The 24931-nt window shown below is 37.3% G+C and overlaps 1 pseudogene; it reads right to left on the bottom strand.

Annotated features, from left to right (window-relative positions):
- Window positions 1–3937: 3937 nt before the first annotated feature.
- Window positions 3938–4271, bottom strand: LOC113931409 (annotated as a pseudogene).
- Between the last annotated feature and the right edge of the window lie 20660 nt (window positions 4272–24931).

The following is a 24931-nucleotide window of genomic DNA, read 5'->3' as shown; positions in this document are numbered from 1 at the left end:
GAAATATTAAGAGGGGATCTATACAAGAAGAAAGACCCCAAGAGTGATATAGATCAGAAATTTACAGAGACAATCTATAGAAACAAGGACTTCCCAGGCAACATGATGACAATAAATTCATATCTTTCAATAATCACTCTCAACATGAACGGCCTAAACACTCCCATGAAATAGCACAGGGTTACAGATTGGATAAAAAGACAGAACCCATCCATATGCTGTCTACAGGAGACTCATTTTGAACCTAAAGATACATCAAGACATAAAGTGAAGGGATGGAGAACCATTTTTCATAGCAAAGGACCTCAAAAGAAAGCTAGGGTAGCAATTCTTATATCAGACAAATTAGATTTTAAGCTAAAGACTGTAATTCGAGATACAGAAGGACACTATACCATGCTAAAAGGGTCAATCCAACAAAAGGATCTAGTGATTGTAAATATATATGCCCCCAACATAGGAGTAGCCAACTACATATGCCAATGTTAACAAAATAAAGAGACATATTGATAATAATACACTAATAGTAGGAGACTTCAACAATTCACTCTCAGCAATAGATCTAAGCAGAAAAACAAAGAAACAAGAGCTTTGAATGACACACTGGCCCAGGTGGACCTCATAGATATATACAGAACATTCCACCCTAAAACAACAGAATACTCATTCTTTTCAAGCACACATGGAACTTTCTCCAGAATAGACCACATACTGGGTCACAAATCAGGTCTCAACTGATACCAAAAGACTGAGATTATTCCCTGCATATTCTCAGACCATAATGCTTTAAAACTGGAACTCAGCCACAAGAAAAAAATTGGGAGAAATTCAAACACTTGGAAGCTAAAGACCACTCTGCTCAAGAATGTTTAGGTCATCTAGGAAATCAAAGAAGAACTTAAACAATTCATAGAAAACAATGAGAACAAAATCACATTGGCCCAAAACCTATGGGATACTGTGAAGTTGGTCCTAAGGGGGAAATACGTAGTCATCCAAGACTCACTAAAAAAAAAAAAAAAAAAAAAATCCTGAATACACAAATTAATTTTATACACTAAAGCCCTGGAGATAGAACAAACAAACCCTAAGCCAGGCATCAGAAGAGAAATAATTAAGATTAGAACAAAGATCAATGAATTAGAAACCAGAAATACAGTAGATCAGATCAACAAAACTAGAAACAGTTTCTTTGAAACAATTAATAAGATCAATAGACCACTGTCCAGACTTATCCAAAAGAAAAGAGAAAGGACCCAAATTTAAAAAATTATGAATGAAAGGGGAGAGATCACGACTAACACCAAGGAAATAGAAACAATTATTAGAAAGTAGTATCAACAACTGCAGGCCAATAAAGTAAACAACCTAGAAGAAATGGATACCTTCTGGGAAACCTATAAACTACCAAGACTGAAACAGGAAGAAATTGACAACCTGAATAGACCAATAACCAGTAATAAGATTGAAGCAGTGATCAAAAACCTCACAAAAAAACAAGAGTCCAGAGCCTGATGGATTCCCTTGAGAATTCTACCAAACATTCAAAGAAGAAATCGTACCTATTCTCCCAAAGCTCTTTCATAAAATAGAAAGAGAAGGAAAACATCTAAACCCATTCTATGAGGTCAGCATTTCCTTGATCCAAAACCAGGCAAAGACACCATCAAAAAGAATTTCAGACCAATATCCCTCATGAGTATGGACTCCAAAATTCATAACAAGATCCTAGCTAATAGGAACCAACAGTACATTAAAAGGATTATCCAGGGGTGCCTGGGTGGCTCAGTCCATTAAGCATCCGCCTTCATCTTGGGTCATGGTCACAGGGTCCTGGGATCAAGCCCCCCGTCAGGCTCCTTGCTCTGCAAGGAGCCTGCTTCTCCCTCTCCCTTTGCCTCTCCTCCTGCTTGTGCTCTCTCTCACTAGCTCTGTCACTGTCTGTCTCTATCAAATAAATAACTAAAATATTTAAAAATAAAAAATAAATAAATAAAATAATAAAATAAAATTTTAAAAATCATTATCCATAATGACCATGTTGGATTTATCCCTGGGATGCAAGTGTGGTTCAACATTCACAAATCAATCAATGTGATAGACAACATTAATAAAAGAAAAGAATCACATGGTTCTCTCAATTGATGCAGAAAACGCATTTGACAAAATACAGCATGCTTTCCTGATTAAAACCTTCAGAGTATAGGGATAGAGGGAACATTCCTCAATTTCATAAAACCCATCCATGAAAAGCCCACAGCAAATATCATTCTTAATGGGGAAAAGCTGATAGCCTTTCCCTTAATATCAGGAAGACACAAGGATGCCCACTCTCACCACTATTGTTCAGCATAGTACTGGAAGTCCTAGCAAGAGCAATCAGACAACAAAAAGAAATAAAAGGTATTCAGATTGGCAAAGAAGTCAAACTCTCACTCCTCACAGATGACATGAGACTTCATGTGGAAAATCCAAAAGTCTCCACCCCGAAATTGCTAGAACTCATACAGCAATTCAGTAATGTGGAAGGATACAAAATCAATGCACAGAAATCAGTTGCTTTCCTATACACTAACCATGTAACTGTAGAAAGAGAAATTAGGAAATCTATTCCATTTAAAATAGCACCAAAAACCTTAGGATACGTTGGACTAAACCGAACCAAAGAGGTAAAGGATCTATACTCTTGGAACTACAGAACACTTATGAAGGAAATTGAAGAAGACACAAAAAGATGGAGAAACTTTCCATGCTCTTGGATTGGAAGAATAAATCTTGTTAAAATATCTTTGCTGCCCAGAGCAATCTATACTTTCAATGTAGGGAAAAGAAGGGGCACATACAGCTCAAGTTACATAGCAGCAATGTCCACAATAGCCAAACTATGGAAGGAGCTGAGATGTTCTTCAACAGATGAATCAGTAAAGAAGATGTGGTCCATATATACAATGGAATATTACTCAGCCATCAGAAAGGATGAATACCCAGCATTTGCATTGACATGGATAGAACTGGAGGGGATTATGCTAAGTGAAATAAGTCAAGCAGAGGAAGACAATTATATGGTTTCACTTATCTGTGGAACATAAGGAATAGCATGGAAGACATCAGGAGAAGGAAGGGAAAAATGAAGGAGAGTCAGAGGGGGAGATGAACCATGAGAGACTATGGACTCTGGGAATCAAACTGAGGGTTTTAGCGGGGAATGGGGTTGGGGGATGGGTGAACCAGGTGATGGATATTAAGGAGGGCACATATTGCATGGAGCAAAGGGTGTTATATGCAAACAATGAATCATGGAACACACATTAGAAACTAATGATCTACTGTATGGTGACTAACATAACATAATATAAATAAATAAATAAATAAACAACAGAATAAAAAAAGAAAAGAAGTTCTACTGGGAGGAAAATGCTATTAAACAACATGATATGCTACAGAGAAATTGCTAATGAAAGGAAGCATAAATCAATGTAGCAACATCATTTTCTTATTTATTGCCACAGCCCCTCCAAATTTCATCAACCACCACCCTGAAGAGTCAACAGTTTTCAACTTTGAGACAAGTCCTTCTACCAGCGAAAAGATTATACTTGACAACAGGGCAGATTATAGTTAGCAATTTTTATCAATAAAGTATTTTTAATTAAGGTATATACATTATTTTTTATACATAATGCTATTTTACTCTTAGTAGACCTCAGTATAGTGTAATCAATTTTTTTGTTTGTTTTTTGTTTTTCGTGGACCAATCTAAGTTATTTATTTAAGCCATCTCCTACCATAAGCAAAGGGATGGAAGATCCGAATACTGGTCATCATTTGATACAAGTAGGGAAGGTGAGCTTAAGGTCCCATAGACTTTTCTGTCCGTGTGCAGAGTCATGGTCTAAACCAATGCTGTAGTCCCCCTGGGTGGTGGTCCAGGTTCTCTTTATTCATCTTCATAGCCGGTTGGAAGTGAATTCACGTGAGAGTTATGGAATAGAGTATGATTACCATCTCCCCAGGGAAAGGGCTTGGACCTGATGCGGAGATGGTGGTAGGCAACGAACTCGGGTCTCTCATGCTCTGTGATGCCACTTCAGGAAGACATTCAGCATGCTCACATCCATGCCAGAGAGCACTACGACGTAGGTGAGAGCCTTCCACATACGAGCTGAGTCCTTCTCGCTGTGGGCGCCACTTGACATGGACCGCCCCAGCTGTGCCCCAGACCGACCTAGCAGCCCAGACAGATGGGACACAGCTACCACTGCCACTGCCATTTTAGATAGTGTAAACAACTTTTACATGCTCTGGGAAACCAAAAAAAAAAAAATAATTTTGCTAATTATTACAACATCCACTTTATTGTAATGGTTTAGAACCAAACTTCCAATATTTGTAAGGTATGCTTTAGACACACAGATATACAATCTTCTATTGGCTGTGTTTCTCCAGAGAACCCTGAGTGATACAGATCTTGATACCAGGATGAAGTCCTTAAACATTTAAGTCACATATTTGTGTTTTCAGGGCCTGCTTGGACCTGATCATGTATATATCACCTCCACTTGGTGATGGATTGTTGGTGCACACATTGAAGTTTATGTCTTGCTGGGTGAGATAAAACCCAGTTCATGATAGACAGCTCAGATAACATGGTAAGAAGGTAGCCCATGGTTAAACATTCAGTCTACTAAGGTCCAGTAGCCAGCCAAGAGCATTTCTCAAAAGCATATTAATTATTCATAGATGATGTCAAGGCTTTGATCCAAAAACCTATTGTCCTGCACTCCAATTCAACTATGGCACCTGCCAAATACCCAAACATTGTACCTAACTGCCAATGACACTTTTAGCAACAATGCATCTACTGAATTATATGGCTGAGTGACAGAGCAGCTTGCATCTTATTGTGGGACCCACTCAAAAGTAGCAGGCTTTTTGGCTCACTTGGAAAATTAATGAGTCATAGCCAAACACATCTGCCATAAGAAGTGGCTGTGCAAATCTCTTAAATATAGACCACATCTTGGTTTCTGAAATTCAAGCAAATTTATCACAATATCCTTCTAAAATAGAGAAGACTTGTTATCTTTCCACGTCTATTCCCAGAGAGAGGATAATCTATCAGGAAATGTGAAATGAGACCCCAGCCCCAGATTTGTTTTTAAATTAACTTTTATTATATCTTCTTCTTACTTTTATCTTTATATTTTTATTTATCTTTAATTTAATTTAATTTTATTATGTTATGTTAGTCACCATACATCATTAGTTTTTGATGTAGTGATCCATGATTCATTGTTTTTGTATAACACCCAGCGCTCCATGAAATATGTGCCCTCCTTAATATCTATCACTGGGCTAAAGATACCCCACACTCCTCCCCTCTAAAACCCTCAGGTTGTTTCTCGGAGTCCATAGTCTCTCATGTTTAGCCATGCCCACCGATTCCACCCCCTTCATTTTTCCCTTCCTTCTCCTAATGCTTTCCATGCTATTCCTTATGTTCCACAAATAAGTGAAACCATATGATAATTGACTTTTGCTGCTTGAATTATTCCACTTAGCATAATCTTCTCCAGTCCTATCCATGTTGATGTAAAAGTGGGCTATTCATCCTTTCTGATGGCTGAGTAATATTCCATTGCCTATATGGACCACATCTTCTTTATGCATTCGTCTATTGAAGGGCGCCTCAGATCTTTCCACAGTTTGGGTATTATGGACATTTCTGCTATAAACATTGGGGTGCATATAGCCCTTTTTTTCACTACATCTGTGTCATTGGTGTCAATACCCAGGAGTGAAATTGCTGGGTCATAGGGTAGCTCTATTTTTAATTTTTTTGAGGAAATTCCACACTATTTTCCAAAGTGGCTACACCTGCTTGCATTCCCGCCAACAGGGTAAGAGGGATCCCCTTTCTCCACAATCTGTCCAACATTTGTTGTTTTTGCTTTGTGAATTTTTGCCATTCTAACTGGTATAAGGTGGTATCTCAATGTTTTAATTTGAATTTCCCTGATGGCTAATAATAATGAATATTTTTTCATATGCCTGTTAGCCATTTGTATGTCTTCGTTGGAGAAGTGTCTGTTCATGTCTTCTACCCATTTTTGACTTGATTATTTGGTTTTTGAGTATTGAGTTTGAGAAGTTCTTTATAGATCTTGGAAATCAGTGCTTTGTCTGTAGTGTCATTTGCAAATATCTTCTCCCATTCTGTGGGTTGACTTTTTGTTTTGTTGACTGTTTCCTTTGCCATGCAGAAGCTTTTTATCTTGGTGAAGTCCCAAAAGTTTATTTTTGCTTTTGCTTCACTTGCCTTTGGAGATGTATCTTGAAAGAAGTTGCTGTGGCTAATGTCAAAGAGGTTACTGCCTATGTTCTCCTCTAGGATTTTGATGGATTCCTGCCTCAAAATGAGGTCTTTCATCCATTTTGAGTTTATCTTTGTGTAGGATGTTAGAGAATAATCGAGTTTCATTCTTCTGCATGTGGCTGTCCAATTTTCCCAGCACTATTTATTGAAGAGACTGTCTTTTTCTCCATTGCATATTTTTTCCTGCTTTGTTGAAGATTATTTGACCATAGAGTTGAGGGTCCATATATGGGCTCTCTATTCGGTTCCGTTGGTCTATTTGTCTGTTTTTGTGCCAGTACCCTGCTGTTTTGGTGATCATTGCTTTGTAATATACCTTGAAATTGGGCAACGTGATGTCCCCAGCTTTGTTTTTCTTTTTCAACATTTCTTGGTGACTCAGGGTCTTTTCTAATTCCATACAAATTTTAGGATTGTTTGTTCCAGCAGTTTGAAAAATGTCATCGGAATTTTGATTGGGATGGCATTGAAGGTTTAGATTGCTCTGGATAGCATAAACATTTTAACAATGTTTATCTTCTGATCCATGAGCATGGACTGTTTTTCCATCTTTTTGTGTCTTCTTCAATTTCTTTCATGAGTGTTCTGTAGTTCCTAGAGTATAGATCCTTTCCCTCTTTGGTTAGGTTTATTCCAAGACATCTTATAGTTTTTGGTGCTATTGTAAATGGAATCGATTCCTTAATTTCTCTTTCTACAATTGCATTGTTAGTTTATAAGAAAGCAACTGATTTCTGTGCATTGATTTTGTATCCTGCCACATTACTGAATTGCTGTATGAGTTCTAGCAATTTAGGGGTGGAGACTTGGATTTTCCACATAAAGTGTCATGTCATCTGTGAAGAGAGATTTTGAATTCTTCTTTGCAATTTGTATACTTTCATTTCTTTTTGTTGTCTGATTGCTGTTGCTAAGACTTCTAGTACTATATTGAACAATAGTGGTGAGAGTGCTTGTTGTGTTGCTGATCTTAAGGGAAAAGCTCTCATCTTTTCCCCATTGAAGATAATATTCTCTGTGGGTTTTTCATAGATGGCTTTTATGATATTGAGGTATGTACCCTCTATCCCTATACTCTGAAGAGTTTTGATCAGGAAAGGATGCTGTACTTTGTCAAATGTCTTTTCTGCATCTATTGAGAGGATCATATAATTCTTGTTCTTTCTGTTGTTAATATATTGTATCACATTGATTGATTTGTGGATGTTGAACCAAACTTGCAACCCAGGGGTAAATCCCACTTGGTCATGGTGAATAATCCTTTTCATGTACGGTTGGATCCTATTGGCTAGTATTTTGGTGAGAATTTTTGCATCCATGTTCATCAAGGATATTGGTCTGTAATTCTCCTTTTTTTGATGGGGTCTTTGTCTGGTTTTGGGATCAAGGTAATGGTGGCCTCATAAAACGAGTTTGGAAGTTTTCCTTCCTTTTCTACTTTTTGTAACAGTTTCAGGAGAATGGGTATTAATTCTTCTTTAAATGTTTGGTAGAATTCCCCTGGGAAGCCATCTGGCCCTGGGGGTTTGGTTTTTGGGAGATTTTTGATGACTGCTTCAATTTCCTTAGTGGTTATAGTCTGTTCAGGTTTTCTATTTCTTACTGGTTCTGTTTTGGTAGTTGATACATCTCTAGGAATGCATCCATTTCTTCCAGGTTATCTAATTTCCTGGCTCATAATATGTTCTTATAATTGTTTGTATTTCTTTGGTGTTGGTTGTGATCTCTCCTTTTTCTTTCATGATTTTGTTGATTTGGGTCATTTCTCTTTTCTTTTTGATAAGTCTAGCCAGCAGTTTATCAATCTTGTTAATTCTTACAAAAAAACAACTTCTAGTTTCGTTGATGTGTTCTACTGTTCTTTTGGTTTCTATTTCATTGATTTCTGCTCTGATCTTTATTATTTCTCTTCTCCTGCTGGGTTTAGGCTTTCTTTGCTGTTTTTTCTCCAGCTCCTTTAGGTGTAGGGTTAGGTGGTGTATTTGAGACCTTTCTTGTTTCTTGAGAAAGGCTTGTATTGCTATATACTTTCCTCTTAGGACTGACTCTGCTGCATCCCAAAGATTTTGAACAGTTGTGTTTTCATTTTCATTGGTTTCCATGAATTTTTTAAATTCTTCTTTAATTTCCTGGTTGACCCATTCATTCTTTAGTAGGATGCCCTTTAGCCTCTATGTATTTGAGTTTTTTCCGACATTCCTCTTGTGATTGAGTTCTAGTTTCAAGCATTGTGATCTGAAAATATGCAGGGAATGATCCCAATCTTTTGGTACTGGTTGAGACCTAATTTGTGACCTAGGATGTGATCTATTCTGGAGAACATTCCATGCGCACTTGAGAAGAATGTGTATTCTGTTGCTTTGGGATAGAATGTTCTGAATATATCTGTGAAGTCCATTTGGTCCAGTGTTTCATTTAAAGTCTTTATTTCTTTGTTGATCTTTTGCTTAGATGATCTGTCCATTTCGGTAAGGGGGGTGTTAAAGTCCCCACTATTATTTTATTGTTGTCAATGTGTTTCTTTGCTTTTGTTATTAATTTCCTTATATAATTGGCTGCTCCCATGTTAGGGGCATAGACATTTACAATTATTAGATATTCTTTTTGGATAGACCCTTTAAGTAGGATAGTGTCCTTCCTTATTTCTTATTGCAGTCTTTGGTTTAAAATCTAATTTGTCTGATATAAAGATAGCCACCCCAGCTTTCTTTTGGTGTCCATTAGCATGGTAAATTGTTTTCCACCCCCTCACCTTCAATCTGGGGGTGACTTTGAGTCTAAAATGAATCCTTTGCAGACAGCATATCAATGGGTCTTGTTTTTAAATCCAATCTGATAGCCTGTGTCTTTTGATTGGGGCATTTAGCCCATTTACATTCAGGGTAACTACTGAACGATATGAATTTAGTGCCACTGTATTGCCTGTAGGGTGACTGTTACTGTATATTGTCTGTATTCCTTTCTGGTCTATGCTGCTTTTAGGCTCTCTCTTTGCCTAGAGGATCCCTTTCAATATTTCTTGTAGGGCTGGTATCGTGTTTGCAAATTCCTTTAGTTTTTGTTTGTCTTGGAAGCTTTTTATATCTTCTTCTATTTTCAATGACAACCTTGCTGGATATAGTATTCTAGGCTGCATATTTTTCTCGTTTAGTGCACTGAATATATTATGCCAGTCCTTTCTGGCCTTCTAGGTCTCTGTGGATAGGTCTGTTGCCAATCTGTTTCTACCATTGTAGGTTACATATCTCTTCTCCTGAGCTGCTTTCCGGGTTTTCTCTTTATCTCTGAGAATCGAAAGTTTTACTCTTAGATGTCGGGGTGTGGACCTATTTATATTGATTTTGAGAGGGCTTCTCTGTTCTTCCTGGATTTTGATACCTGTTTCCTTCCCCAAATTAGGTAATTTGTCTGCTATAATTTGCTCCAATATACCTTCTGCCCCTCTCTCTCTTTTTCTTCTGGGATCCCAATTATTCTAATGGTGTTTCATCTTATGGTATCGCTTATCTCTCGAATTCTGCCCTCTTGATCCAGTAGTTGTTTATCTCTCTTTCTCTCAGCTTCTTTATTTTCCATCATTTGGTCTTCTATATCATGGATTCTCTCTTCTACCTCATTTATCCTAGCAGTTAGCGCCCCCTTTTTTATTGCACCTCATTATTAGCCTTTTTGATTTCGACTTGGTTAGATTTTAGTTCTTTTGTTTCTCCAGAAAAGGTTTCTTTAATAACTTCCATGCTTTTTTCAAGCCCAGCTAGTATCTTTAAAATCATGATTTTGAACTCTAGTTCTGACATCATACTAATGTCCATATCGAGTAGGTCCCTGGCAGTCGGTACTGCCTCTTGTTATTTTTTTTGAGGTTATTTTTTCCGTCTTGTCATTTTGTCCAGAGGAGAATAGATGAATGAGAGAACAAGATGCTAACAGGGTAACAATGTCCCCAGAAAATATACTTTAAACAAATCAGAAAGACCTGAAGAAAAAAGAAAAGAAAGGGAAAGAAAGAAAAAAGAAAAAGAAAAAGAGAAAAACAAACAAAAACAGAACAAAACAAAACAAAAAAACAGATTATGATCAATTATGATCAGACTGGTGCATAAATCAGTGCCACACACTGGATTTTGGGTGTATTTTGGTCTGTTAGAAAAAAGTGCCTCCCAAAATTTTAAAGAAAGAAAAACTGATCTATATGCAAAAGTAAGGGTTGATACAATGAAGGGATGGAATATGACTGTGAAGATGAAAATTATAAAAAAATTTATAAAATGAATTGATAAGTTGTTTGAAAAAAGAAAGTATAGGATTTTTAAAAAAGGGAGAGAATATGATCAGGCAGGAAACTAGAACAAAGCCATACACTAGAGATTTAGGTTATATTTTGATCTGTTAGAAGAAACTGTATCTCAAAATTTTTAAAGAGTGTACAACTTATATATATATGCCAACAATAAGGTAACTACTATGAAGGGATAGAATATGCCTCTAAAAATGAAAAATAAAAATGTTTTCTAAAAAAGGGATTGATAAGATGTTGGTTGAAAAAGGGAAAAAGAAAAATTAAAAAAACAAAAAGTTGAAAAAATTAACTTTGAAAGACTAAAGAATCATGGTTAAAAAACTATGGATTCTATGTGCAGTATTCTCCTAACTCTGGAGTTCTGCCTTTCTCATTGATCTGTAAACTTGGTCTTGGCTGGCTGTTCTTGCGGATCTTCTGTGTGAGGGGCCTGTGGCTGTGGTTCCCGAATGTCTTTGCTGGAGGAGGTATTGCCCCACCCTTGCCGGGTCCGGGCTAAGTATTCTGCTCGGGTTTGCTCTCGGTAGCTTTTGTTCCCTGCAAGTTTTCTGTACAGCTTTGGAAGATGAGAGTGAAAATGGAGGCCTTCCATTCTCCACCCCGGAAGTGCCAAGAACTCGGGACCCCACCCCTCAGTGCACCCCCAGAGAAAAACAGTCAATCACTCCCATCTCCCCGGTCTCCTGCCACACTCCATGCTCACCCGGCCTGTGACCACGTGTTTCTATCTCTGGCCCCCGACCCCATGTGGAATCTCCAAACCCAGCAGATCCCTGTAGTGCACTCCCATGCCCCTCCTCCCGGGGGGGGGAAGGGGAGTCTCCCGGATCTGCCGCTCCTTGTGTCCTTGCTGGAGGAACAGTGGCCCGACTGTGCCATAGATCACAGTTTATGGCAACTCAGAACTGAGAGCCCATGCCTCTGCTCCATCTCTGCAGCTGGCTCTGCCACACTCAGGCACCCCTGGTCTTTCTGTGACCCCGGGTTCCTGAGACCACACTGTCCCGCGAGGGTTCCACCCCCTGTTTAGTCACTGGAGTGACGTCCCTCAGCGGAGCCGACTTCTAAAAGTTCCGATTTTGTGCTCTGCTGCTCTATCACTTGCCAGAAGCAGCCAATGGAGGCTCCCTCCCTCACCATCTATCCTCACGAATATTGCCTCGGATTCACTTCTCCGCACGTCCTACCTTCCAGAAAGTGGTCGCTCTTCTGTTCAGAAAGTTGTTGCTATTCTTTTCTTCGATCTCCTTTTGAGTTCATAGGTTTTCAGAATGGTTTGATTCCTATCCAGCTGAATTCCTGAGACCAGACGGAATCCAGGTCTTCTACTCCTCCACCATCTTGCTCCGCCTCCCTTTAATTTATTTTTGATTGAGCTAAATCAGACACTGTTCTTGAAGTTATTCTCTGAAATGAACTACTTAGCCAAGCACATCTATTAGTCCTTAGAATCAAATGAAGGGGATATTTTAATATTTCAAATATTTTGTATAAGATGACACTTTATGGTAGGTTGCATGTTAATGCTTAACTGGGATTCCTTTTGGAACGTAATGTCTTCTTTCAAAGACAAATTTTTTAGCTTTAAAGAGAAACTAATTTTTAATTTTTAGTTCACAAAACTATTGGAGCACATTATTTAAAACCATAACTATCTATTAAATATATTCTTAGCCACTCTATAATTTGAAGATTGCCACTTGACTAATGAAACTGTATGCTAAAGTAAGTGAATTGATGACTTTTTTTTGTAAAGAGTTTGCTCAGATGTAAATCCAAAAGGAGCATACATTTTACAGTTGCACTTATTGGCTTAGAGTTTAGTACAAACTCACGTGGGTAAAATTTGGCGAGATAATTTAACAAAGTAATTAATTTGTAAAGTAGAGGGATGGATTAAATAAACAACATAATGTGTGTCACAATCAGGACTGCTTCAGGTAAGGACTGGAGTAGTTACTACTGTTAAACTCCAGACCTCTCTAGATGAATATCAAATGTGAGCCCACAGAGATAGAGACCCTTTCAAATCATTCCGGGCTAACTAAAATGAAATCATGGTTTTTAGATTGGTGACATCTTTGGGTAACACCTAGGATTCTGACTGCCTTAGGAATTCAGTACTCTAAGTTGCTGGTGAGCCCCTGAAGGGTTAAAAAAAAAACTGCTTGATCTGGGACATTCCAAAATTGTCTTTTATTTTTTTTTTTACTTAAATTCAATTTAATTAACATATATTCTATTATTAATTCCAGAGGTAGAATTTAGTGATCCATCAGTTGCATACAACACCCATTGCTCATTACTTCAAGTAATACCACAAACACATGGAAGTTAAATAACATGCAACTAAACCATGAATGGATCAACCACAAAATCAAAGAAGAAATAAAAATGTACATAGAAACAAATGAAAATGAAAACACAACTGCCCAAAACCTCTGGGATGCAGCAAAAGCAGTTCTAAGAGAAAAGTTTGTGGGAATACAGTCTCCGTCAAGAAGCAAGAGGAACCTCAAGTAAACAAAACACCCAAAGGACCCATAAATAACAACAACAAAAAACAAAACCTAGGACAAGCATAAGGAAGGAAATAATAGAGATTACAGCAGGGACACCTGGGTGGCTCAGTCAGTTAAACAACTGCCTTCAGTTCAGGTGATGATCTTGGGGTCCTGGGATCGAGCCCCATGTCAGTCCCAAAGAAGAGATCAATGAAAACAGGAACTGATTCTTCAAAACAAAACAAAACAAAACAAAACAAAACAATAAAATTGATCAAATTCTAGCCAGACTTATCAAGAAAAAAATAGAAAACACTCAAATAAATAAAATCACAAATGAGAGAGGAGAAATAACAATCAACGCTACAGAAATACAATCATAAGAGAATATTATGAGAAACTCCATGGCAAAAAATTGGACAACTTAGAAGAAATAGATAAATTCCTAGAAACATATAAACTATCAAAATGGAAACAAGAAGAAATAGAAAATTTGCACAGACAGATAACCAGCAAAGAAATCAAAAGAGTAATAAAAATATTCCCAACAAACAAAAATCCAGAGCCAGATGGCTTCACAGGCAAATTCTACCAAACATTTCAAGAAAAGTTAATACCTATTCTCCTTAAACTTAAGGAGAATAGGTATTATATATTATATTCCATATATATATATATATGGGGAATGGTTTAAGGAGAATAGGTATTATATATTATATTCCATATATATACCTCAGGAAAATAAAGGCAATTTATGAAAAACATACAGTGAATATTATCCTTAATGGCAAAAAACTGACAGCTTTTCCCCTAAGGTTGAAAACAAGACAAAGATGTCCACTTTCACCACTTTTATTTAACATAGTACTGGAAAACCAGCCACAGCAATCGGACAACAAAAAGAAATAAAAGGAATCTAAATGGGTAAGGAAGAAGTAAACTGTCATTATTTGCAGATGGCATGATATTATATATAGAAAACCCTAAAGTCTCTGCTAGAATTGATAAACAAATTTGGTAATGTTGCAGGATACAAAATCGATATACATAAATCTGTTGCATTTCTATACACCAATAATGAAGCAACAGAAAAATAAATTGAAAGAAAAATTCTATTTACATTTGCACTCCAAATAATGATATAACTAGGAATAAACATAACCAAAGACATGAAAGTCCTGTACTCTGAAAAGTACAAAACACTAATGAAAGAAATTCAAGATGTCACAAAGAAATGGAAAGACATCCCATACACATGGATTGGACTACCAAATATTGTTAAAATGTGTATACAACCCAGAGCCTTCTACATATTCAATACAATCCTTATCGAAATATCATCAGCATTTTTCACAGAATTAGAACAAACTATCTTAAAATTTGTATGGAACCAGAAAAGACCCTGAATAGCCAAAGCAAACTTGAAAAAGAAAAACAAAACTGGAGGCATCATAATTCTGTACTTCAACTTATATTATGAGCATAGTAATCAAAACAGTATGGTACTGGCACAAAAATAGACACATTAATCAACAGAACAGAATAAAAATCCAGAAATAAACCCACAATCATATGGTCAATTAATTTTTGACAAAGCAGGAAATAATATCCAATGGGATAAAGATAGTCTATTCAACAAATGTAGTTGGGAAAACTGGACAGATACATGCAAAAAGAATGAAATGGGAACATTTTCTTACAGCATACACAAAGATAAATTCAAAAAAGATTAAAGACCTAAATGTGAGACCTGAAACCATCAAAATTCTAGAGGAGAACACAGTCAGTAACTTCTCTGACATCAGCCATAGTAACACCTTTCTAGATAGGTCTACCAAAGCAAGGGAAACAAAAGCAAACATAAAGTACCTGGACGACTTCAAAATAAAACGTTTCTACACAGTGGGAAAAAAAAGGCAACTTATGGAATGGCAGAAAATATTTACAAATGATGTATCCAATAAAGGATTAGTATCCAAAAGAACTTATGAAATTCAACACCCAAAAACAAATAATCCAATTCAAAAAGTGTAGAAGACATGAACAGATATTTCTCCAAAGAAGAAATCCATGTGGCCAACAGATACATGAAAAGATGCTCATCATCACTTATAATCAGGGAAATGTAAATCTAAATGACAGTGAGGTATCACCTCATACTTGTCAGAGTGGCAAAATGAGAACAAAACAAAACAAAAACAAAAACAAATGAAAAAAACTGAAGAAACAATAGTTGGCAAGGATGTGGAGAAAAAAGAACACTCATGCACTGTAGGTGGGAATGCAAACTGGTACAACCACTGTGGAAAGCAGTATGGCAATTCCTCACAAAGTTATAAATAGAACTATCCTACTACCCAGAATTACCTTCCTGGGTATTTACACAAAGAATACGACAACACTAAATCAAAGGGATATATGAGCAGCATTATTTACAGTAACCAAGATGTGGAAGCTGCCCAAGTGTCCATCAGTTGATCAGTGGAAAAAGAAGATGTGGTATATATATACACAATAGAATATTACTCAGCCATAAAAATGTATGAAATCTTGCCATTTGCAACAACATGGATGGTTCTAGTGGGTATAATGCTAAGGGAAATTATCAGAGAAAGTTAAATACCATATGATTTCACTGATATGTGGAATTTAAGAAACAAAACAAAGAAGCTAAGGGGAAAAATGAGAGAGACAAAGCAAGAAACAGACTCTTAATTATAGAGGACAAATTTGATGGTTACCAGAGGGGAGATAAGTGGGGGGTTGAATTAAATAAGTGACAAGGAGTAAAGAGTGACTGGTGATGAGCACAGGGTGATGTATGGGACTGCTGAGTTACTATAGTGTACACTTGAAACTAACATAACACTGTATGTTAACTAACTGTAATTAAAATAAAAACTTAAAAAATAGTGAAATAAGGAAGAAAATAATTGTCTAACATTTCTGTAAGAAAAGCCTGTATGTCGCAGGGCAGGGAACAATGAAACATGTTAAAAAAATGTGCCTTGTGAGGCAAATAATGAGACATGACTTTTAGTACTAAACATCTTAAATATTGGATTTGAAACTTAGAATAAATCCTGAAACTAGTCCTTAGCCTTCTCATATTCCAAGATTTTAGGCATGTGATATTTCTTTTTTTCTTTAATATTCTTTGATCCCATTTGTTTCCAATATACTATGTATATATGTCACCATTAGGGGTGGTTTGCAAAAGCAAAAATTAATGAAAAACATTTTTGCCAAATCACATTTGAAAACTCACTGTCCTTTTACCCATATGCAAAGAAATGTCTTGCTAGAGATGCTGCTTATCTATGGCATGCCATGTTTCTAGATTCCACCTGTTGGGATTTTATCCAAATTTCAAGGCCCAGATCAAATCCCAATTATTTCATAAAACTACCTGATCATTCTTATTAGATGTGATCTTTTCCTTTTCTGAACCCCTCCCCAATACATCTTTTAACTGACTCTTATGAGAGCTACTAGTGATTTTGTGTACTAGTTAACCCTCTAGTAAATATTCCTAATTGCTTCCTTTACTAAACTTTTACTGTATACTATTCATTTTAAATACACTAGGCACATTAGGAACATATTTAAGTATATTTGACATAAATGTAATACTGTTTACATTTCAAAAATAAGAATTCAAAAATAGAGATTAAGAAAATATATGCAAGTTTCAAAGTTTGTAAAGCATGGTACCTGGATTGAAATCTCTGACATATGGATTAAAATCTAGGATTGTTCATGTTTTCCTATTACTATGTATGTATTTAATTTTTAAGCTAAGAACTGGAAAATTTTATTATCACTGAAAATTTTATTTTATTATTTACCATTAAAATTATCACTAGATCCAAATGAGTTCTAGCTTTTACTTATTTTTTTAAATTAACATATAATGTATTATCCATTTCATGGGTACAGGTCTGCGATTCATCAGTCTTACTCAACACCCAGCGCTCACCATGACACATACGCTCCCCAATGTTCATCACCCAGCCACCCCATACCCCCATACCCCACCCCTCCAGCAACCCTCAGTTTGTTGCCTAAGATTAAGAGTCTCTTATGGTCTGTCTCCATCTCTAATTTTGTCTTATTTCATTTTTTCCTCTCTTCCCCTTTGATCCTCTGCCTTGTTTCTTAAGTTCTGCATATCAGTGAGATCGTATGATAATTGTCTTTCTCTGATTGACTTATTTCACTTAGCATAATACCCTCTAGTTCCATCCATGTCATTGCAAATGACAAGATTTCATTTTTTGATGGCTTCACAATATTCATACACACACACACACACACACACACACACACCATATCTTTATCCACTCACCTGTTGATGGACATCTGGGCTCATTCCATAGTTTGGCTATTGTGTACATTACTGCTATAAACATTGGGGTGCAGGTGCCTCTTCAGATCACTACCTTTGTATCTTTGGGGTAAATACCCAGTAATGCAGTTGCTGGGTCATAGGGTAGCTAAATTTCCAACTTTTTGAGGAACCAAAATATTAGCCAATAGGATCCAACCATACATTAAAAGCATTATTCACCACAACCAAGTTGGATTTATTCCTGGGCTGCAAGGTTAGTTCAACATCTACAAATCAACCAGTGTGATACACTACATAAATAAAAGAAAGGACAAGAACCATATGATCCTCTCAATGGATGCAGAAAAAGCGTTAGACAAAATACAGCATCCTTCCTTGATTAAAACTCTTCACAGTGGGGGGATAGAGGGTACATACCTCAATATCATGAAAGCCATCTATGAAAAACCCACAGAGAATGTCATTCTCAATGGGGAAAAATGGAGAGCTTTTCCCCTAAGGTCAGGAATACAACAGGGATGTCCACTATCACCAATGCTGTTCAACATAGTACTAGAAGTCTTAGCTTCAACAATCAGACAACAAAAACAAATAAAACCATCCAAATAGGCAAATAAGTCAAACTCTCACTCTTTGAAGATGATATGATACTTTATGTGGAAAACCCCAAGGACTCCACCCCAAAATTGCTGGAACTCATACGGAATTCAGTAAAGCGGCAAGATATAAAATCAATGCACAGTAATGAGTTGCATTTCTATACCCCAACAATGAGACAGAAGAAAGATAAATTAAGGAGTTGATCCCATTTACAATTGCAACAAAAACATAAGATATCTAGGAATAAACCTAACCCAAGAGGCAAAAGATCTGTACTCAGAAAACTATAAAAAACCATGAAAGAAACTGAGGAAGACACAAAGAAATGGAAAAACATTCCATGTGCATGGATTGAAAGAACAAATATTGTTTAAATGTTTATGCTACCTAGAGCAATCTACATAGTCAATGCAATCCCTATCAAAATACCATCAACTTTTTTCACAGAACTGGAACAAATAATCCTAAAATTTGTATAGAACCAGAAAAGACCCTGAAAAACCAAAGGAATTTTAAAAAAGAAAACCGAAGCTGGTAACATCACAATTCCAGACTTCAAGCTCTATTACAAAGCTGTGTACAGCAACACAGTATGGTACTGGCACAAAAACAGACACCTAGATCAATGGAACAGAATAGAGAACTCAGAAATGGACCCTCAAATCTATGGTCAACTAATCAACAAAGCAGGAAAGAATATCCAATGGAAAAAACAGACAGTCTCTTCAACAAATGGTGTTGGGAAAGTTGGACAGCCACCTGCAGAAGAATGAAACTGGTCCATTTCCTTACACCATACACAAAAGTAGACTTAAAATGGATGAGAGACCTAAATGTGAGACAGGAATCCATCAAAATCCTGGAGGAGAACACAGGCAACAACCTCTTTGAGCTTGGCTGCTGCACCTTCTTGCTTGACACGTCCCCAAAGACAAGGGAAACATGGGACACCTGGGTGGCTCTGTCTGTTAAACAACTGCCTTTGGCTCAGGTCATGATCCTGGGGTCCTGGGATCGAGCCCCACAGGGAACCTGCTTCTCCCTCTCCTTCTGCCTCTCCCCCTGCTTGTGCTCTCTCTCTCTCTCAAATAAATAAATAAATGAATAAATAAAATCTTTAAGAAAAAAGAAACAAAAGCAAGGGAAACAAAGGCAAAAATGAGCTATTGGGATTCATCAGGATAAAAAGCTTTTGCACAGCAAAGACACAACCAGCTGAGAAAATGGGAGAAGATATTTGCAAATGACATATCAGATAAAGGGCTAGTATCCAAAATCTATAAAGAACTTATCAAACTCAACACCTAAAGAATAAATAATCCAATCAAGAAATGGGCAGATGACATGAACAGACATTTCTGCAAAGATGATGTCCAAATGGCCAATAAACATATGAAAAATTGCTCAACTTCACTCATCATCAGGGAAATATAAATCAAAACCACAATGAGATGCCACATCACACCAGTCAGAATGGCTAAAATTAATAAGTTAGGAAATGACAGATGTTGGCAAGGATGCAGAGAAAGTGGAACCCTCCTACACTGTTTGTGGGAATGCAAGTTGGTGTAGCCACTCTGGAAAACAGTATGGAGATTCCTCTAAAAGTTGAAAATATTACTCTATTTATAAAATTATGGCCTATTATGCTCTGTGTACACAGAAGACAGATACATAACCCAATAAAGTGAGGAAAGAAAGTTTATCCAAGTATTCCTGGAAGGAAAAAAAAAATATAGGCTCCTTAATAGGCCAGAATTCTTTCATAGTCATCCTTGAAATTTTTGCATTGCTTAACTCAACATCTTGTGGATAGTGGGTGCTTAAAATTACTTTTTTGAGTTAGATCAAATGGTATTATTTTTTCCTCCTGGGTTTTCCACTGAGGTGTTTGGACTTTGATTTTCATTTGAGCAATAATTCTCTACATACATGAATTAGTATCAGTACAAGCTTTATAGAAAATGTCAACAGAGGTAAATGCCTTTCCCATTTGCTTTCTTAGTAGCACCAACCAACTTGAAAGACTTGTAGATATAGTGAATTGGGACTCAACATCCATTCCAACATTTCTATACTGTAGAGATTGGAAAGCTAGAAATAATCTAAAAACAGCAGTAAGATACCACTACATACCAGTTAGACTGGATAAAAAAAAATTGACAATAAAAATTGTTGGTAAGGATGTAGACTTACAGTAATTCCAATTTGTTGCTAGTGGGAATATAAATTATACAGCTACTTTAGAAGGCAATTTAACAGTTTCTTATAAAGTTAAACCTAATCATACCATATGGCTCACAAATCCCACTTCTACATATTTACCCTAGTGAATTGAAAACTTATGTTTACACAGAGACTTGAACACAAAAAGCTGTTGTTAATAGTAACTTTATTGTCACCAAAACAGGAAGCAATTGAGTGAATTGATAAAAAACTGATACATCCATACAATGAAATACTGTTCATTAATAAAAAAAGAGTAACTCAACAACCAAAGAACAAATGATCCAATCAAGAAATGGGCAGAAGACATGAACAGACATTTTTCCAAAGAAGACATCCAAATGGCCAACAGACACATGAAAAAGTGCTCCACATCACTCGGCATCAGTGAAATCCAAATCAAAACCTCAATGAGATACCACCTCACACCAGTCAGAATGGCTAAAATTAACAAGTCAGGAAATGACATATGTTGGCGGGGATGTGGAGAAAGTGGAACCCTCTTACACTGTTGCTGGGAATGCAAGCTGGTGCAGCCACTCTGGAAAACAGCATGGAATTTCCTCAAAAAGTTGAAAATAGAGCTACCATACGACTCAGCATTTGCACTACTGGGTATTTACTCCGAAGATACAAATGTAGGGATCTGAAGGGGTATATGCACCCCAATGTTTAGAGCAGCAATGTCCACAATAGCCAAACTGTGGAAAGAGCCAAGATGTCCTTTGACAGATGAATGGATAAAGATGAGGTGGTATATATATACAACAGAATATTATGCAGCCGTCAAAAGGAATGAAATCTTGCCATTTGCAACAACGTGGAAGGAACTGGAGGGTATTATGCTGAGCGAAATAAGTCAATCAGAAAAAAACATGTATCATATGACCTCAGTGATATGAGGAATTTTTAATCTCAGGAAACAAACTGAGGGTTGCTGGAGTGGTGGGGGGTGGAAAGGATGGGGTGGCTGGGTGATAGACATTGGGAAGGGTATGTGCTATGGTGAGTGCTGTGAATTGTATAAGACTGTTGAATCACAGACCTGTACCTTGGAAAGAAATAATACACTATATGTTAAAAAATAAAAAGAAGATAGTAGGAAGGGAAAAATGAAGGGGGAATATCGGAGGGGGAGATGAACCATGAGAGACTATGGACTCTAAGAAACAAACTGAGGGTTCTAGAGGGGAGGGGGGTGTGGGGATGGGTTAGCCTGGTGATGGGTATTAAAGAGGGCACGTACTGAATGGAGCACTGGGTGTTATATGCAATGAATCATGGAACACTACATCAAAAACTAATGATGTAATGTATGGTGATTAATATAATAAAATAAAATAAATAAAATAAATAAATAAAAAAGAGTAAACTATCAATCCACATAAAATGTATCTTAAATGCATTTTTTTCAAAGTGAAAAGAGATAGTCTGAAAATGCTACATACTCCCTGATATTCATTTACACTCCATATTCTTTTTATATAATATTCTGGAAAAGACAATATATAAGGAGAGGAAACAGATAAGTAGTTGCCAGGGTTTCAAGGAGGAGTTAATGCATAAGGAGAAGTACAGAGAATTTGTTTTAGAGCAAATAGTGCAAAACTAATATTCATGGTACAGTAATGGTGAGTACATGATATATGCATTTGTCAAAACCCATGGACCTTTATAGTACAACACTGTGAATGTTAACGCAAGTAAATTAAAGAAAAAATACATTGGGAGGTCAAAATATTTCAGGATGGAATGTGGATTATGAGAAAATATTATTTAGGGTGGGGTGTAAAAGATGGCAGAGTAGGAGAACCCTAAGCTCACACCATCCCACTTTACAACTAGATATCACTCACATCCAATTCATTAAGCCAGAGAGCAATCTGAAGATATTTGCCAAAACAAACTTCACAACTAAATGTAAAGAAGCTGCATCAGAGAAGTTAAGAAGGGCAGAAATGGTGGTCTAAAGCTGCCTGCAGGAAGGAGGAAGTTGCAGTTGTTGAGAGGGGTAAGCACCAGGGAGCCCACACAAAAAATGAATCTCCATAACTTCTGGCCTTGAAAACCAGGTGTGCTGAATTCTGTGAGTTTGCATAACCAGTGGGACTTGGAGCCTGGAGCTGTAAAAGTCTGCCAATGCAGCTCTGGGTGAAATGGGAGGGAAAGTCTGGAGGGTCAGTGTAACAGGATCCCTGCCTTTAAAGAGAAAACAGCCTGAGGAGAGGAAACATAGAAGCCACAGCTTGTACAATCGCAAGGAGATCTGTTTATACTGATTTTGGAGGATGTTGGGGGACTTCTCAGGGAACAAAGGAGCTGGAGGGCACCATATTAATCCTCCACCCCTCAGCATAAACACTGAGCCACCTGCAGGAGGCAGCACTGCACAGACACTTGCTACGAAGCAGCTAGAAGTGCATGCCCCATGAGTTCTCCTGAAGACTCCCCAACCTCAAGCCTGCTGACCTTTGCTGTGGGCTCAGCACAAACTTTGCTAACACTGTGGCACACCCTGCCCAGTAAGCCTCATGTATAGACATCCTGCATGCAGTAGCCTCGCTCAGTGTCCAACAACCATGCACACAAATGCCACTTGCTGTGCTTTGCCACTGGGCACACAGATGCCTTACTCAGCTGCTGCTCACACAGATACTGAATGCCCCGGCCATTGCTGTTGCTGTGCACCACACCCTAGGCTGCCACTGAGCTTTGAAAATTAGTGTTAGGACTAGTGCCTCAGTGCAATATTACTAAGGCTACTTGAACCCACGCAGCTGCCACACACCTCCAGCCACCTCTGCACTCCTTGCCTAGCCTCGGGGTGCACAAATGCTGTGAAAAGCACCCAGGCCCATGTGCCCCTTCTTCAACCCTCTCAGCCATGTGCCTTGCCCACAGCCACTGTCATTAACAGGCACAGTGTCTGTGCCCACCACTGAGCTTAGGGGAACCCAGCCTGGGACTAGGGATTCAATGCAAATATTGCTAGCCCTACTGCCTGACTCTGGAACTGTCCAGTGGTCACTCCCTCTCAGAGCCAGCCTGCTGGGGACACATTAACACCACAGAGAGCAAGTGCAGTCTACAACAGGTAGAGAGTCAGTGCAGAAGTCTGTATTGTGTTGTGATGAGCACTGGGTGTTATATGCAACTAAGGAATCATTGAACATTATATCAAAACTAATGATGTACTATACTGTGGCTAATTGAACATAATAAAGAAAAATAAATGCATTAACCATTGAAAAAAATGAAAGGGAGAGCTACACGGACACAATAGCAGCACACTAGCACATACATGAGACTCCCTGGAAATACCATGTTGTGGTGAACAGGGCACACAGAACTACAAAGCACTACAGAACCTCTTCTTCATAAAGCCACTACTTTCAAGAGCAGAAGATGTAGCTGACATTCCTAACATACAGAAACAGACACAGAGATATAGAAAAAAAGGAGAAAACAGAGGAATTTGTCCCAAATGACAGAACATGACAAAATCATAGCAGGAAATCTAAGCAAAAAATAAATAACTACTATGCTTATTAGAGAATTTAAAGTAATAATCACAAAGATATTCACTGGACTGGAGAAAAGAGTAGAAGACATCAGTGAGACATTTAACAAAGAGATAAAAAATAACTAATCAAAGATGAAGAAATAAATAAATGAAATTAAAACAATAGATGGAGTAATCAGTAGGCTACAGGAAGCAGAGGGACGTATCTGCATACTGTAAGATAGAATAATGAAAAGTAATCAAGTTGAACAGATGAGAGACAACAGATACTACATAAAGAGAATAGACATAGGGAACTCAGTGACTCTATCAAGCATAATAGCATTCACATTCTAGGGATCCTAGAAGGAGAAGGGAGACAAAGGTTGGCATAAAATTTATTTGAGGAAATAGTAGCTTAAAACTTCCCTAATCTGGGGAAGGAAACAGATATCCAGATCCAAGAGGCACAAAGAAATCCCAACAAAATCAACAAAAGCAGATATCCACATCCAGACATACTGTAATTAAAATGTAAAATGTAGTGATAAAGAAAAACAAAATAAAAGCACAAGACAAAAGAAGACAGTCACATACAAGAGAAAACCCATGAGGCTATCGGTGTTGTTGTTGTGTTTTGTTTTTTTTTCCCAGCAGCAAATTTGCAGACCAGAAGGAAGTGGTATGATATATCAAAGTGCTGAATGGGAAAAATCTACAGGCAAGAATGCTCTCTCCAGCAAGGCTATCATTCAGAATAGAAAGAGAAAGAAAGAGTTTCTCAGACACAAACTAAAGGAGCTCATGACCACTGAACCAGCCCTTCAAGAAATATTTAAAGGACACTTTGAGTGAAAAGTAAAGGCCACAAGGAAAATTATGAAAAGTAAATAACACAAAAGCAGTAAAAACATTTTTTTGTTAAATAACAAGAAAGAAACTCACAAAGTAAAAGGATATAAAATATGACACGATATACCTAAAAGGTGAGGAGGAGAGGAGTAAAGAATGGGATCAAACATAAATGAACATCAACTTAATACAGACTGCTACATGCAAAAGATATTATATA

This window comes from Zalophus californianus, chromosome X (assembly GCF_009762305.2).
Source record: "Zalophus californianus isolate mZalCal1 chromosome X, mZalCal1.pri.v2, whole genome shotgun sequence".
NCBI lineage: Eukaryota > Metazoa > Chordata > Mammalia > Carnivora > Otariidae > Zalophus > Zalophus californianus.
Note: the sequence above shows the minus strand (reverse complement) of the source record. Positions and strands in the feature narration are given on the sequence as shown.